Source organism: Capra hircus, chromosome 4, assembly GCF_001704415.2.
Source record: "Capra hircus breed San Clemente chromosome 4, ASM170441v1, whole genome shotgun sequence".
Classification (NCBI taxonomy): domain Eukaryota; kingdom Metazoa; phylum Chordata; class Mammalia; order Artiodactyla; family Bovidae; genus Capra; species Capra hircus.
In genome coordinates this window covers 105458782-105474231 of record NC_030811.1, presented here as the reverse complement: position 1 = coordinate 105474231, position 15450 = coordinate 105458782, and the positions used below count along the sequence as shown (strand labels likewise).

Sequence of the window (15450 nt, the reverse complement as noted above, 5' to 3'; positions counted from 1 at the left end):
AGGAAGCAAAGCTGAGAGTGGTACACATCACCCTGGAGATGACAGGGGAGCACAGGTTTGAAGTAGGAGGTGGCAGGACCAGGTGTGCTGGCCGGAAGCAGGACTCTGGCAGCCATTCCAGTGGACCGCAGGGTGAAGGGTCACCGGAGCACATGCTGAGTAGAAGAGGGAAGGCAGGGGTTTCCCTAGGGGTCCAGTGGTTAAGAATCCACTTTGCAGTGCAAGGGACACCTGTTTGATCTCTGGTGGGGGAAGATCCCACATGCCACGGAGATACTAGGCCTGGCGCCATGGCTACTGAGCCTGCACTCTAGAGCCTGCGAGCTGTAGCTACTGAAGCCCGAGCGCCTAGAGCCTGTGCTCTGCAAGAAGAGAAGCCACTGCAGTGAGGAGGCCCTGCACCACAGTGAAGAGTGGCCCCATCTCCACAACTAGAGAAAAGCCCATGCAAGAATGAAGACCCGGCACCACCAAGAGTAAATAATTTTTTTTTTTTTAAAGGGAAGGCAGTCGTGTAGACTTGCTGTCTAACACATCAGGGAGGTGCAGAATAATGCTAATGTTTCTGCCATTAGAGACTGGGCAGGAGGTGGTCTCAATGTACAAACTTTACATGGATAAGATCAGGAGGAACAGGCCACTGAGCCACCCTAAAAATAAATCGGACTCTTCCTGTCTTGAATCATGTAAACCAGAACGTGGACGTTTAAACTGTTGTGTTCATTTCACCCAACTCCACTCCTAGGCTGGAAGCCTGGGAGGAAGGAATAACAGTTGCAGCTTAGTTATTCCAAATACAAACACTGTGTACAAGCAGCTGGGCTTGCTCAGTGTCTTGTCTTGGATAATCTAATTTCACCTTCGGGCTCCCTGGGTCTGTCTGGTTTCTGTGTAATTGTTTAGCAAATTTGCCACCCTCTTTAAGCCCTGAATCAGCTTGGTAAATATCACTGACCCACCAGACTACATCACTGGTCACGCTGGTTTTGAGCATCTATATCCTTTTATATCTTAGTACTTTCTCCCTTCTGCCTAGATCATTCCCTTCTCATCAGCTTTTTTTTCTTTGCTACCCTTTTATTTTTCTTTGTCTCAGTTTTGCTGGATATTATAAAAGCAACAGTTTTGATTTCTTGTATAAAGTACTGTTCTAATAAGCATGTTACAGTTCAGCTCAGCACCCTCTACTGTGGTGCCTGAGGGAGCCTGCTGGGAAAATGTGTAATAAACCAGCAAAGAGATAATGAGACATTGGTAAGGAGGGGTCAGGAAATGAGAAAAAGGGAAGGGACCCAAGAGTTCACATGGAGACTGCAAATAAATGCATTGAGGGGAGAGGCAAAAGATATTTAAAAGACTGGAGATCACTACTCAGTGATTCGGATTCCCTGGTGGCTCAGGGGTAAAAATTCCGCCTGCTGGTTTAATCCCTGGGTCGGGAAGATCCCCTGGAGGTGAAAATGGTAACCCACTCCAGTATGCTTGCCTGAGAAATCCCACAGACAGAGGAGCCTGGCAGGCTACAGTCCACAGGGTTGCAAGAGTCAGACACAACTCAGCAAATGAACAACAAATTTAGGAAAGAAGATGTGACAGAACATTGAATAATTATCACTGGGAGCAGAGATGCGGGTCAAGCAAATAATTTCACTCAATTTTAGTATGGTAGAAACAGTCAACATGGCTGAAAACCTGAAAAGATTTCAAAAGAAACAGTTACTATAGCAATTCTGCCTACCTTAACCTCTGTATAGAATTCTCTCTGGTTCAGTAACACATCAGACTTCAAAGAAGTTGCTCTTTGCTCTTAAGTTTAGGATCCGAACCGTCTGGCCTCCCCTGCTAAGAATCCTACCTTCTTCTGACAATAGCAGTACAAACCAACAGAGTATTTAATCTACATTATATGCAAAAAATACAGAGTCCAGGATATAGCAATGGAAGAAGGAAAATGAAATCAACAAGGGTTGATGCCATTAGGGTTAACATCAGACTCACAGAACTGTGTCCAAATCTGGCATAATTTTTTTGCTACCCTTTTATTTAAAAGGGTTTGATTTATGCACCCTTTTCTCCATCTAGGACATTGATTCACACAGGCATATACAATGTTCTATTTAATCTTTGTATCTCTAGTAACAAATGGTGTGCCTAGCACAGAAAAGGCACTGAACACATATTTGATAAAGGAATGTGGTTATTTTCTTGACAAAGTAATAATCATTGAAACTCTCAACTAAAAAAAAAAGAAATCATTCTGAGAATCATCACCTTTAGAGACTTAAAGACTTTGAGAGTCTGTACACTGTGTTCCTGATTCTTTAAATAGAGCAAGTCCACCCTCATATCCTACTACACCTGGCTTATAAATTGGCTTATAAGCTTTATCTCCAGTTGCAGAGAGAAATTATTCCAGAAAATCTCTCTGGTATACTCCCCACTTACCCCAGATCCACTGCTTCTGCTACTACGTCCGGCTGTCCAGACTCAGAGCTCAGTACCTCTGACCTGGGGAGATGCTCTGCACACCTTCAGGTTTCATAACTGAGAAAATTTCCCCTGTGGTTCATGAGACCTCTTCTTTCCACCTGGCTCTTATCCCTACTGCTTCCCAGTGATTTTGACTTTATTAGGATCCAGAAATATCCTCAGGATAATCAAATCAACTCTCAGAGTGCCAAGTCAAAATGCCAACAAATACAAGATGAACAGAATTAACAGAGACACTTGTGGTCACTTGGGCTTCCCTCGCGGCTCAGACACTAAAGAATCTGCCTGCAATGCAGGAGACTCTGGTTCAATCCCTGGGCCAGGAAGATCCCTGGAGAAGAGAATGGCTACCCACTCAAGTATTTTTGCCTAGAGAATTCCATAGACAGAGGATGGTTACATGAGTAAATGTGATTCTTCAGAGGGTGGGTGGTCTCTGACATGGCTGTTCAGGACAATGCCCTGGGAAATCTATGACTCCTGATTCCTGGTTCCCACCTCCATGGATTCTGATGTGACTTCTCTGCAATGAGGCCTGGGAGTCAGAATTTTTTTTTTAAATTCCAGATGATTCCTGTGCACAATTTTTAAATCACTGCTTTGGGTTGAAAACCAAACCAGTGCCATTTCCCCGCCGCATTGCAAAGAACAGGCATTACAAAGGAAAATCAAACAAATTCTTAGCAGTGTGTCCTAGTCGCTTGACCCAGCATATCATCGCATCTATATAAGGGTTACTAAATGACTGTGCACTGGCTTAGATGACATGTTACAAACCACCTTGCAGGACTTCCCTAACGGCCTGGTGGTTGAGAGTACACCTTCCAACATGGGGAATGCCGGTTTGATCCCTGGTCAGGGAACTGGAATACTGAGTGCCACAGCTAGGACCCGGTGCCGCCAAAAATAAATAAATAAATAAATATAATATAAATGAGGATTAAAATAAAACACTTTGCTGGTAAAATGAGCTATGTTGGCTGGATAGGTTTCACACTTGTTAACACAAACCAAAACTTGCAAAATGTTACTGCCGTAAGGATTGATTCTTCTCTCTAGTGTGAGAACCAGGGGTGAATTTTTTCCCCTTCTTTTCATCTTACCTGAAGGGTGAAAGCTGTCTCCTCAGGGTGTGGGCCAGGATGCCCCACTCCCCAGAATTAAGGCTTGGCATTCTCTGATCCTTACATCTGCCCGGCACTGGCTGTTTTTCAGAGATGCTTATCTGGAGAGATACGGGCTGCAGCTCTTAACTGAGGGGACAAACGCTAGCCTCTGGGTCTGACTCATGCTTGAAACATGCAATGGGAGCCCAGAAGCATGCAGGCCTCCTTCCTCAGCTGTTCTTTAAACAGCTGACAGGGAAGATCACAGACACAGCAGCTGAGGAAGCATGTGGACTCAGCTTCCATTCCTAAGGCTCCAGAGACGAGGGCATGGCCCAGCCCTGGGGCTGGCATCTTCTGATTTAATTCCTGTGTGATCTGTCCCTCTCTCTAAACTCAAAGGGCCAGCTCATACTTGGTGCCAAAAGCAAAGCTTCAATTTCTGGGAGAAAGCAGGGGGAGAGGGGATAAGGACAGGTTATTAAACAGAGTGGTTAACAATCTGGTGCAAACTATACTGTGTGGAGTTTAAATAAGCTACATGTGTATGGCTTTCTTTCATTAAGCCCATTATTCTAGTTCTCTTCAGAGGCTCCTCAAAATCTTCTACCTGGAGAGTCCTGGTCTGAGGCCCATCTCAGGGTGGAACTTGGAAAAGAGTGCTCACTAACTGTCCACAACTTGAACACCCCCTGACCTGTGATTCCAAATGGATTCTGCCACAGCGCCGGTCATACAGCCCCTATGGGGGTGGGGCTGGGGGGCTGTCATTTAGGAAGACTCCCGGCTCCTCTCCCAGGAATATTTGCAGAGATATTCTGATCACCTGTCCATCTGCTGGTGAAAGGGGAGCAGACACCCATTATCGGCTGGAGCTGCAGCTTGAACAGAATCAGAGACAGGCCAGAAGAAGCAGGCAGGCTAGGAAAGCCGACATATTCTCTAGTTTTTACAAATATTTATTTACTTATTTATTTGGCTGGGTTGGGTCTTGGGATCTTTCCTTACTGCCATACTGACTCTCTAGTTGTGACTCGTAGGCTTAGCTGCTCTGAGGAATGTGGGATCTTAGTTCCCCAACCAGGGATTGAACTTGCGCCCCCTGCATTGTTGAAAGGTGGATTCTTAACCACCAGACCACCAGGGAAGTCCCACATATTCTCTAATGACAGGACTACATCACAGAAGTTTGAGAGAAAGCTCACAGTGGGGCTTGTAGGGACTTGTAAGGAGAGGGTAAGCCTGTGAGCAACACACTCCTCCTCCACATCTTGAACAGGCCCCAACCAGCCTGTCTGTAGAGATAGTGATGAACTGGTCTCCTTGGCAATGGAAAGTGCTGACTCCACAGGGCTAAAACAGGCACCTGTGAGCCTAGAAGGAGTTTATTGCTCACACCTCTAGTGAATGCCCGTGCCAGACAGACACACGTCCTCCCACTCCTCCTCATTGCTGTCATCTGCTGCCTTCAGGTCACTCTCCATCACTGAGTGAAAGCCCCTTCGTTCCAAATCCTGAGAGATTTCAGCCGCTGTGAAGATAGCTAGTGAGCAACGTTACTTCCCGATACTGACTGTCCTTAGCTGCACTGCATTCCAACCCCCTAATAACAGAGCCTGACCTGGATCTTAATATCCTGGAAATGCCCCAACACAGAAATTCTAACCCCCAATCATTTGTTCTCAGATCACTTCCTGTATCTTTTCTGCTCTCCATCTTTACACTTTTCTTTTCTTTTGGAAAAAAAGTTATGACAAAAGTTATGAAGAGTTAAGACAGCGTGTTAAACAACAGAGCTATCACTTTGCCAACAAAGGTCTGTCTAGTCAAAGTTATGTTTTTTCCAGTAGTCATCTATGAATGTGAGAGTTGGACCATAAAGAAGGCTGAGTGCCAAAGAATTGATGCTTTCGAACTGTGGCGTTGGAGAAGACTCTTGAGAGTCCCTTGGACTGCAAGGAGATCAAACCAGTCAATCCTAAAAGTAATCAGTCCTGAATATTCATTGAAAGGACTGATGCTAAAACTTAAGCACCAATACTTAGGCCACCTGATGCGAAGAGCTGACTCATTGGAAAAGACCCTAATGCTGGCAAAGATTGATGGCAGGAGAAGTGGGTGACAGAGGATGAGATGATTGGATGGCATCATTGACTCAATGGACATGAATTTGAGCAAACTCCAGGAGATAGTGAAGGACAGGGAAGCCTGGCATGCTACAGTCCATGGGGTCACAAAGGGTTGGACACGACTTACTGGCTGAACAACAACCTTCACACCCTCTAGATCTGTTCACAAAACCCCTCTAACTCCTTGACCTGCTCTCTCCTTCCCATCTTGCAGGACCCTCTTGGCCTCATCTACAACTACTGAGCTGAGACCCATGTGTTCTGCATTACTATCTCAAAATTCACCATCTACATTCTCTGACTCGAAACTCTGGGGTTGCTGCTGCCATGCAAAATGGCAGCAATGCGACAACACATTCATTTCTCTGCTGAGCCCTCAGCACGGTTTGTCAGCTTTCTGTTGTTCCAGCGTCTTCATCCCATCTTCTCAATGACTCTCAGTTGATTGCTTCATTCCTACTTCATCCACAAAACTGGTGCCAGCAGCACCAGGACCAATATCCAGCTTCCTTTCACTCCCACACTGCAAGCTCGCTCTCCAGCTCTGCTCAGCTCTTGCCTTGGCTGGCACGGTCTTCCTCCCCTCACCCCCACTGAGCGCCTTGCCCTGTCTCCCTCCTGCTCCCTCTGGAAGTGGCCTCATCAATCATTCTCCTGCTTTTCTTCACCTTCAATGTCTCCTTTGTACCAGCCCCTCCCCTTGTCTACAGACCTGTCGGCTTTCCTCTCATCCTAATGTCCTACCCCTGACCCAGTGTACGCCAGCTGGGCAAGCTGTGGGCCACAGAAAGCCTATCTTTGCGAATAAAATCTGACTGGAATATGGCCATGCTTATTTGTTTATATATTATCTATAGCTGCTTTTGTGCTGAACAACAGAATAGTTGAAGAGTCGTGACAGAGATCATCTGGCCAGCCAAGCCAAAAAGATCTGCTCTGTGGCCCTTTAAAGAAAAGATCACTTGCCCCTCTATCCTCACCATGCTCTTCCTTCCCTCCTGGCCACTCCTCAATCCATGGTAATTTCGTCTGCTTCTGTGGTTTACTTAATCTGCTTAATCTTCCCTTCCCTCAGGTCACTCCGCTGACTCACCAGCTACTAATTGAAAGGCAGGGGACATTCTCTCATTCCTTAGTCATTCCTGCAGTGGACATCTGGAGATCACACCATCCTTGAAATTCTAGGGGAAGATCCCAGATGTAAATGCCCAGAGGAGGCAGGTCACCTCAATGAACGAAATGGCCACCTCAAGATATGAGCCTGTGGGGTCTTGGAGAGCCCGTCATCGCAGCAAAAGGGCTGCTGCTGTGCAGCTGTGAGGAAGCTAGGCCCTACATAGCCGATATTCCAGTGCTTCATGGGCAGCTAAACATGCAGATTTTACGAGGCATCACTCGACCCTTAGAAGTTGGCAACTATTTAAAAAATATTACAAACCCTGAGGAGTCAAACAAAGTGGAACTTTTGGCCAATTTGGCCTCATGGCTGTGGATGAGTCCCTCTGGTTCCATGACTGAACTTTCTTGTTCTCTTGGGGAATCTTGATTCTTTGCTTCTGGAGGTTCTCTGAGAGCCAGCACGCCTCTGCCCTCTCAGATGTTCATCCCCAGCCATGCGTCTTTTTTGCTACAGAGTTTCTTGGGTGAAATTCCAAATCTCTCTCTCACTCTCTATTCTATGCACCTGCTTCTGACTCCCATCTCCAAATGGAAAGTAGACCGCTCCACCTGGAAGTCCCACAGACGCTTCAAACTCCACTTTAGCCCTGCACCACCCTCAACCCCTGCCCTCTGCCAGTTCAGTTCAGTTCAGTTCAGTCGCTCAGTCTGCCAAGCAAACACTTATTTGGAAATGGACTCAGGTTTCCCCCAACAAAGCTGTCCTCCCCTCCATCTTTCCATCAGGATTGAGGTGCCTCTCACCGTGTCTTCAGAATATTTTGGTAACTATACTTTCTACAAAGTATTAACAGTATTACAATTAATACTGTCTCTGTGTGTGTCTTACCTGCCTACAGTACAGCCTCTCAGTGGGCACCAGCTGTCACATTAATCTTTGTATTCCCAGCTTCTAGTTAAGTGCTAACATATAGTAAGTTCCTAATAAATGTTTATGACATTATGTTAAAAATCCTTCAAGCTAGATCTCAATAGTACGTGACCTGAGAACTTCCAGATATACAAGTGGGATTTAGAAAAGGCACAGGAAACAGACATCAAATTGCCAACATTCATCGGATCACAGTGAAGGCAAGGGAATTCCAGAAAAATATCTACTTCTGCTTCCCTGACTACACGAAAGCCTTTGATTGTGTGGATCACAACAAACTGTGGAACATTCTTAAAGAGATGGGAATAGCAAACCATCTTACCTGTCCCCTGAGAAACCTGTATGCAGGTCAAAAAGCAATAGTTAGAACTTTACACGGAACAACTGACTGGTTCCAAATTGGGAAAGGAGTCCGACAAGGCTGTATTTTGTCACCCTGTTTATTTAACTTCTGTGCAGGGTGTGTGCATGCTCAGTCACTTCAGTAGTGTCCAACTCTTTGCAACCCCATGGACTGTAGCCTGCCAGGCTCCTCTGTCCACGTCATTCTCCAGGCAAGAATACTGGAGTGGGTTGCCATGCCCTCCTCCATTATATGCAGAGTACATCATGCAAAATGCCAGGTTGGATGAATCACAAGCTGGGATCAAGATTGCTGGGAGAAATATCAACAAGTGGTAGGCAGATGATACCAGTCTAATAGCGGAAAGCAAAGAGGAACTAAAGAGTCTCTTGATGAAGTTGAAAGGGGAGAGTGAAAAAGGTGGCTTAAAACTCAACATTCAAAAAACTAAGATCACGGCATCCTGTCCCATCACTTCATGCCAAATAGATGGAGAAAAAGTGGAAACAGTGGCAGACTTTATTTTCTTGGGCTCCAAAATCACTTCAGATGATGACTATAGCCATGAAATAAAGATTCTGCTCCTTGGGAAAAAAGCTATGACAAACCCAGACAGTGTATTAAAAAGCAAAGACATCACTTTACCAACAAAGGTCCATCTAGTCAAAGCTATGTTTTTTCCAGTAGTCATGTACAGATATGACAGTTGCACCATGAAGAAGGCTAAATCCCAAAGAATTGATGCTTTTGAACTGCGGTGCTGGAGAAGACTCTTGAGAGTCCCTTGGACTGCCAAGAGGTCAAACCAGCCAATCCTAAAGGAAATCAACCCTGAATACTCATTGGAAGGACTGATGCTGAAGCTCTAATACTTTGGCCATCTGATGTGAAGAGCCGACTCACTGGAAAAGACCATGATGTTGGGAAAGATTGAAGGCAAAAGGAGAAGGAAGCAGCAGAGGATGAGATGGTTATATAGCATCACCGACTCAGTGGACATGAATCTGAGAAAACTCTAGGAGACAGTGAAGGACAGGGAAGCCTGGTGTGCTTAGTCCATGAGGTCACAGAAAGTCTAACACGATTTAGTGACTGAACAACAACAACCATAAATGTTTGGCAAATTAATACACAAACAAACAAAACACAAGAAAAAGATGCACTAAAAATTTAAACTGCCAAGTTTTCTATGTCTTCAGAACATTTTTACCAGGGCAATTTTTGTTTTATGGTGTCTTTGATATGCAACTAGTATTACTGTTGACATGTTAGTATTTTATCAGAGAAGAATGCAATTTTCCCCTAATTATTATTTTTAAAAGCATTCATTTTCATGCTAAGGGAAAACTTTGTTACATCCAGCAGTTAAAAGAAAAACAGTAAAATGTAATAAATTGTAGTTAATAAAGTAGACTTTGCCAAATCTCTGCTAGGGAAATTAAATAAATAGTCTTGTTTAGGCTTCAGAGACAAAGCAGAACAGTCCTCTGACCTTGCTTCTAATCTGCCTGGACACTGCCCTGATATGAGTGGCTTGAGTGACTGCCTACTGTGACTGCAAGCCTTGCAGCACCATAGATAAGATGGCGGAACATTCTTGAGATTGTTGAGCCCCTGGAGGGGAGCTGGCCCACCAAGCCCTAGGCTTAGCAACATTTCAAGTTTTAAGACAAAAAAAAAAAAAAAAAAACCAGCATTAACATGGAACCATCACAACAAACTATGGAAAATTCTTAAAGAGAAGGGAATACCAGACCACCTGACCTGCCTCCTGAGAAATCTATACGCAGGTCAGGAAGCAACGTGAGAACTGGACATGGAACAACAGACTGGTTCCAAATAGGAAAAGGAGTATGTCAAGGCTGTATATTGTCACCCTGCTTATTTAACTTATATGCAGAGTACATCATGAGAAATGCTGGGCTGGATGAAGCACAAAATGGAATCAAGATTGCCAGGAGAAATATCAATAACCTCAGATATGCAGATGACACCACCCTTATGGCAGAAAGTGAAGAAGAACTAAAGAGTCTCTTTATGAAAGTGAAAGAGGAGAGTAGAAAATGTTGGCTTAAAATTAAACATTCAGGAAACTAAGATCATGATATCTGGTCCCATCACTTCATGGCAAATAGACGGGGAAGCAATGGAAACAGTGACAGAGTATTTGGGGGGGCTCCAAAATCACTGCAGATGGTGACTGCAGCCATGAGATTAAAAGATGCTTGCTCCTTGGAAGGAAAGTTATGACCAACCTCGACAGCATATTAAAAAGCAGAAACATTACTTTGCCAACAAAGTCCCATCTAGTCAAAGCTATGGTTTTTCCAGTAGTCATAGTTAGACCATTGAGAGTTAGACTATAAAGAAAGCTGAGCGCCAAAGAATTGATGCTTTAGATGCTGTGATGTTGGAGTAGACTCTTGAGAGTCCCTTGGACTGCAAGGAGATCCAACCAGTCCATCCTAAAGAAAATCAGTCCTGAATATTGATTGGAAGGACTGATGCTGAAGCTGAAGCTCCAATACTTTGGCCACCTGATGTGAAGAACTGACTCATTGAAAAAGATCCTGATGCTGGAAAAGACTGAAGACAGGAGGAGAAGGGGACGACAGAGGACGAGATGGTTGGATGGCATCACCGACACGATAGACAAGAATTTAAGTAGGCTCCGGGAGTTGGTGATGGGCAGGGAAGCCTGACGTGCTGCAGTCCATGGGGTTGCAAAGAGTCAGACACGACTGAGCGACTGAAGTGAACTGAACATGAAACCAGAGCTGCAGTTTGCTCACAGATTGATGATGATATCAGTTTACATCCTAGGATTTTAAGCAGGAACTCAATCTTTGAAGTCCCAGCCACAGAGCTGATGCACTGCCTGGAACCTTCTCCCAGTTAGGACTCCAGAGGTGCTGTGTCATGGACTTCCCAGTGCTGTTTGAGTCTGGATGTTGGTCAAAACCCAATTTGGTGATGTATCCTCTGCTGTTTCTATTTCTTTTTTCTTTCAGTATTAGTATACTGAAAGTAAGCCAGATAATCTTCTAATAAATACTGGTATTATTTATTTGTATATAACAAGTGGATCATTTTGTTAACAAATCCTTTGCGTCTGAGACAAAAGTGAAAACTTTCAGCAGAACAATACTGTAAACACAACAGTGTGACGACACATCTCTGCTAATGAGCGTGAGATTTACTGGGAGAATTTACTAACACACGTGACAGAAAAAGTAGTTTCTTGATCTTAAAATATTGTTATATGGAATGATAGCTAACAATGAAACATCTAAAATTTCTCTCAAGCAAACATAGAAGGCAGTGATGCCAGCTCTCTGGAGGGATTCGTAATGCCCTATCAAGTACTTGATTTTGTGACATTTAAGAATCCTATGAGCTCTATCTCTTGTGAAAGGTGGTGGGAGCAGGTTAGGGTGAAAATGTTGAGTTAATACAGCTTATTTTCATCCATGGTTGAATCATTACTGCTTGCAATTAAAACACTGAAATAAAGTTCTCCTTTTCTACCAATAGGTGGCAATATTGTTTTGGGACAAAAAAAAAAAAAAAAAAAAACCAATAAAAATGACACCTTACAGTTGTTTCTTTTTTTTAAAGATTTCTAGATCTATGCTTGATCTTTATTTTATTCCAGAACTCTAGGCTTCGGAGTGCCCAATACAAACAGCAGTGGAGTAAACACGGCACAAACATGGTATTTGAAGGAAGCTGAAGAGTTTTTACCAGTATCACCTTTTCATTTAGAACCAACTTGTCTTTGGAAGAAATGTACACTGATTCCTCTCCCCTTTTCCATCAAGTAAACTTAGAGTGACAATTGAGGCAGGAAAATAGGCACCATGTTACAAGTGGTCAATCTGCTTCTCTGAGAACCTCCAGACTGGGTTACATTCAAATCACTAATCTACTCCCCAGCCTGGCAAGAACCTATTCTGAATATGTATTCACATAAGTCTCTTCTTTACACTGATCGTTGGGATGGGACTGTAGAAAGGTATACAAATTTGTTGGTGCTCTATTAGTTTTTTAAATCATTCATGTTTATGTTCATTCATGTTCATTTATGCTTATGTAACCACCATACTGTGTAAGATACAGAACATTTCCAGCACATCAGAAGGTTTCCTATGCTCTCTTTAGTTTTTAAAATAAGGAAGAAATTTTATTTCTCAAATACTCGAAACAAAACAAATAAACAAACCAAAAAAAAAACCACCTCACAAGGCAGAAGAGTTGAAGGGAGGGAGGGGTTGTTCTACTTTATACATTGATCTGGGTCTCTTTGTAGCCTTGAATAGAAACTCTGTGGTAGACACTTTTTGGAAGGCATATTCAGTGCATGGATGGGATGGAAATATCAAGTCACAGGAAGGATGTGGAGCAACTAGAACTCCCACGCATCAGCGGTGGGTGTGTACAGTGAGGCGGTCACGTGGGAAATTGGCTAGCAGTATCTATGTATGTGCACCTATGACCCCACAACTCTACTGCTATGTTCACAGGCAACAAACACGCACACATACTTTTACCAAAAGGTGTATACTAGAACGTTCAAAGTAGCAAATAGGCTATCAACAGTAGAATGCATGACTGGCTTGCGGTATATTCTCACAATGAAACACTACACAGCCACAAGAATGAATCATCCACAAATACTGTAACAACATGAATGAATCTCACAAACATAATATTAGGGGAAAGATATGGATATGAAAAAGTATATACTCTTAAAAAGCAGTTGTGATCCTGCTTTGATGAAGTTCAGAATTAATCTGTGTCCTGACCTGCCGACCATTGTTACGCTTGGATGGGAGTGGGGATGGGAGAAGGTTTTCTAGGTGCTGGTGACATTCTGGTTCTTGGCGTCACAAGTGTGTTCAGCTTATGAAACTTCATCAACCTGTACACTTACTTTTAGGAACTATCGTGTTGACTAAAAAGTTGGTTCAGGTTTTTTGTACCATCTTACAGAAAAATCCAAACTTTTTGGCCAATTCATGTAAACTATACTCTAATTAAAGTTTTAAAATATTAAACTCTAATCAAGTACAGATAAAAGGCACTTCCACCTGGAATGACAATGCAATCGGATGAAGGAAATCACATTTCAGTTAGGTCCTCAAACCTGATAAGCCTTCCCAGGTATAGACGGAGAACAGGCATTCTGGGGAAAAAAAGAAAAGGACTCCTTTAGTCAAAAACATGGAGGTTTAAAAGAGCAAGGAACATTTGCAAAATGACAAAATTGGCCAAAGAATAAGATTGGTATAAGAAAGAAGCAAGGTCTTAAACAGCAGATCTTGCTTCTTTCTTGTAATAACCCGCTAGATTAGCATTTCTTCTTTTTCCGCCCTCTTTCTCATTTTTTAAATTATGAAACTATGGTAACACATTTACCATAGACTTGGAAAATACAGAACAAGGTTACATATAGTTCCACTATATATCACAATTATTTTTTAAGTAAATAAGATTTTTAGTTGGAGTTTCAATATCAAACTCTCAAAAGTTAATAGAATGAATACACAGAGAAGCAGGAGGATATAGTAGATTTGAAAAGCACTATGAACCAATTCAACATGATTAAGATTCATACAATTTTCCCACAATAGTAGGATACAAATTCTGTTCAAGTTCCCATAGACTATAAACTAGGAGATGCTGGAACATAACCAGGGACAAAAAATAAAGTGCAAAAATTTCATGGTCTAAAGATACTAAAATACAGAGTCTGTAATTTTACCACTGTGGAATTATATTAGAAGTCAGTCAGAAGATATTTTCAGATAATCCACATGTTCTCAAGTGCAAGCATCGCTTGACTCTTTAAGGGACTTAAACACTGAAGGACTTTTCAGGGATTTTCCCAAAGGCAAAATTCTTTGCAAGGAATTCGACCTGTTCAAGTCAAAGAGGCTGTGCAGTCTTGTGTGTGCAAAATAAATGGCCCTGATTAGGTCACCTTGTGGAATGTCCCCTGGAACTCCAGTGCCTTTTTGCATTGTCCTTGGGTTTTTTTTGTTTTCTGTATTCCACACTTTGCCTTTAAATAAAGAAGCAGGGAAAAAGTCTCACAAAGACTGAGGGAGTCTAAAGAATTTGGTCTTATTGGAAAACATAGTCAAGTTTTTGTTTTATTTTTGTTTTTTAAGGGAAAAGCACAACGATCACATCTACACTTATCAGTTTCCCTAATGGCTCAGATGGTAAAGAATTTGCCTGCAATGCAGGAAACCCAGGTTCAATCCCTGGGTCGGGAAGATCCCCTGGAGAATGGAACGGCTACCCACTCCAGTACTCTTGCCTGGAAAACCCCATGAACAGAGGAGCCTGGTGGGCTAAGAGTTAGACACGACTGAGTGACTAACACTTCACTCTTTGGAAAGCTGGATGTGCAGGATGCAGAAGAGGAAGATGTCATTGCAGGCTGTAGGGATGTCATTTGAGTGCATGAGACCCCTGTGCCCACCCACTTCTTCATTCCAGCCTTTCACCTAACCTTAACTGTTACAAGCCAGTCATCCCATCACTTGCAGCTCCTCCAACCAAATCCAGCCTCCCGGCTTTGCACCTGGGGCTCCAGCCCCTTGCAAGAGCTTTTCTCTGCCCCCTCACTAGGCTCACCCTGAAAATGAGCCATCTCTCCTCCCAGCAGCACTTCCAGAAGCTTTGTGCGTGAAAGTTGTCAATCATCTATGACTCTGCAATCCCATAGACCGTAGCCTGCCAGGCTCCTCTGTCCATGGACTTCTCCAGGCCAGAATACCGGTGGGAGGAGCTGTTTCCTTCTCCAGGGGATCTTCCCAACCCAGGGATCAAACCCAGAGATTCTTTACCGTCTGAGCCACCAGGGAACCCAAAAATCATTTTGGACCAGGCAGTGCCAAACCGAGCCCTGGGGAGAGACTGCTCAGTCATGTCTGACTCTTTGTGATTGCATGGTCTGTAGCCAACAGGTTCCTCTGTCCATGGAATTTTGCAGGCAAGAATACTGGAGTAGGTTGCCATACCCTTCTCCAGAGGATCTTCCTGACCCAGGAATCAAACCCAGGTCTCCTGCATTACAGGCAGATTCTTTACTATCTGAGCCACTAGGGAAGATCCTCCAGAAGCTTTGCCATAGAAGAAATCAAAGTCTCCAAGTACAAAATTTGTCTTCAGGATCAAAGAATGTGTGTAGAAACCAAATACGGAAAGTAAGATGCAAACACTTTCAACTGTCAAATCATGTATAGATTCTGAAGAAAAAAAACCACGCTATTAATTTTTAAAATTAATTTTCAAACAATGAAGTTTCATTCCTGGACCTCA

At 43.3% G+C, this 15450-nt stretch overlaps 1 protein-coding gene across 2 annotated transcripts in view; it reads right to left on the bottom strand.

Annotated features, from left to right (window-relative positions):
• Positions 1-15450, bottom strand: part of ASNS (asparagine synthetase (glutamine-hydrolyzing)) — a 152701-nt gene that overhangs the window by 74891 nt on the left and 62360 nt on the right. Inside the window, exon 3 of one of the 2 annotated variants that reach the window (XM_013963150.2) lies at positions 13209-13303. The exons of the other annotated variant lie outside the window; for it this stretch is intronic. The gene's annotated coding sequence lies outside the window, so the exon portion shown is untranslated. The remainder of the gene's footprint in view (positions 1-13208; positions 13304-15450) is intronic. 2 annotated transcript variants of the gene reach the window in all.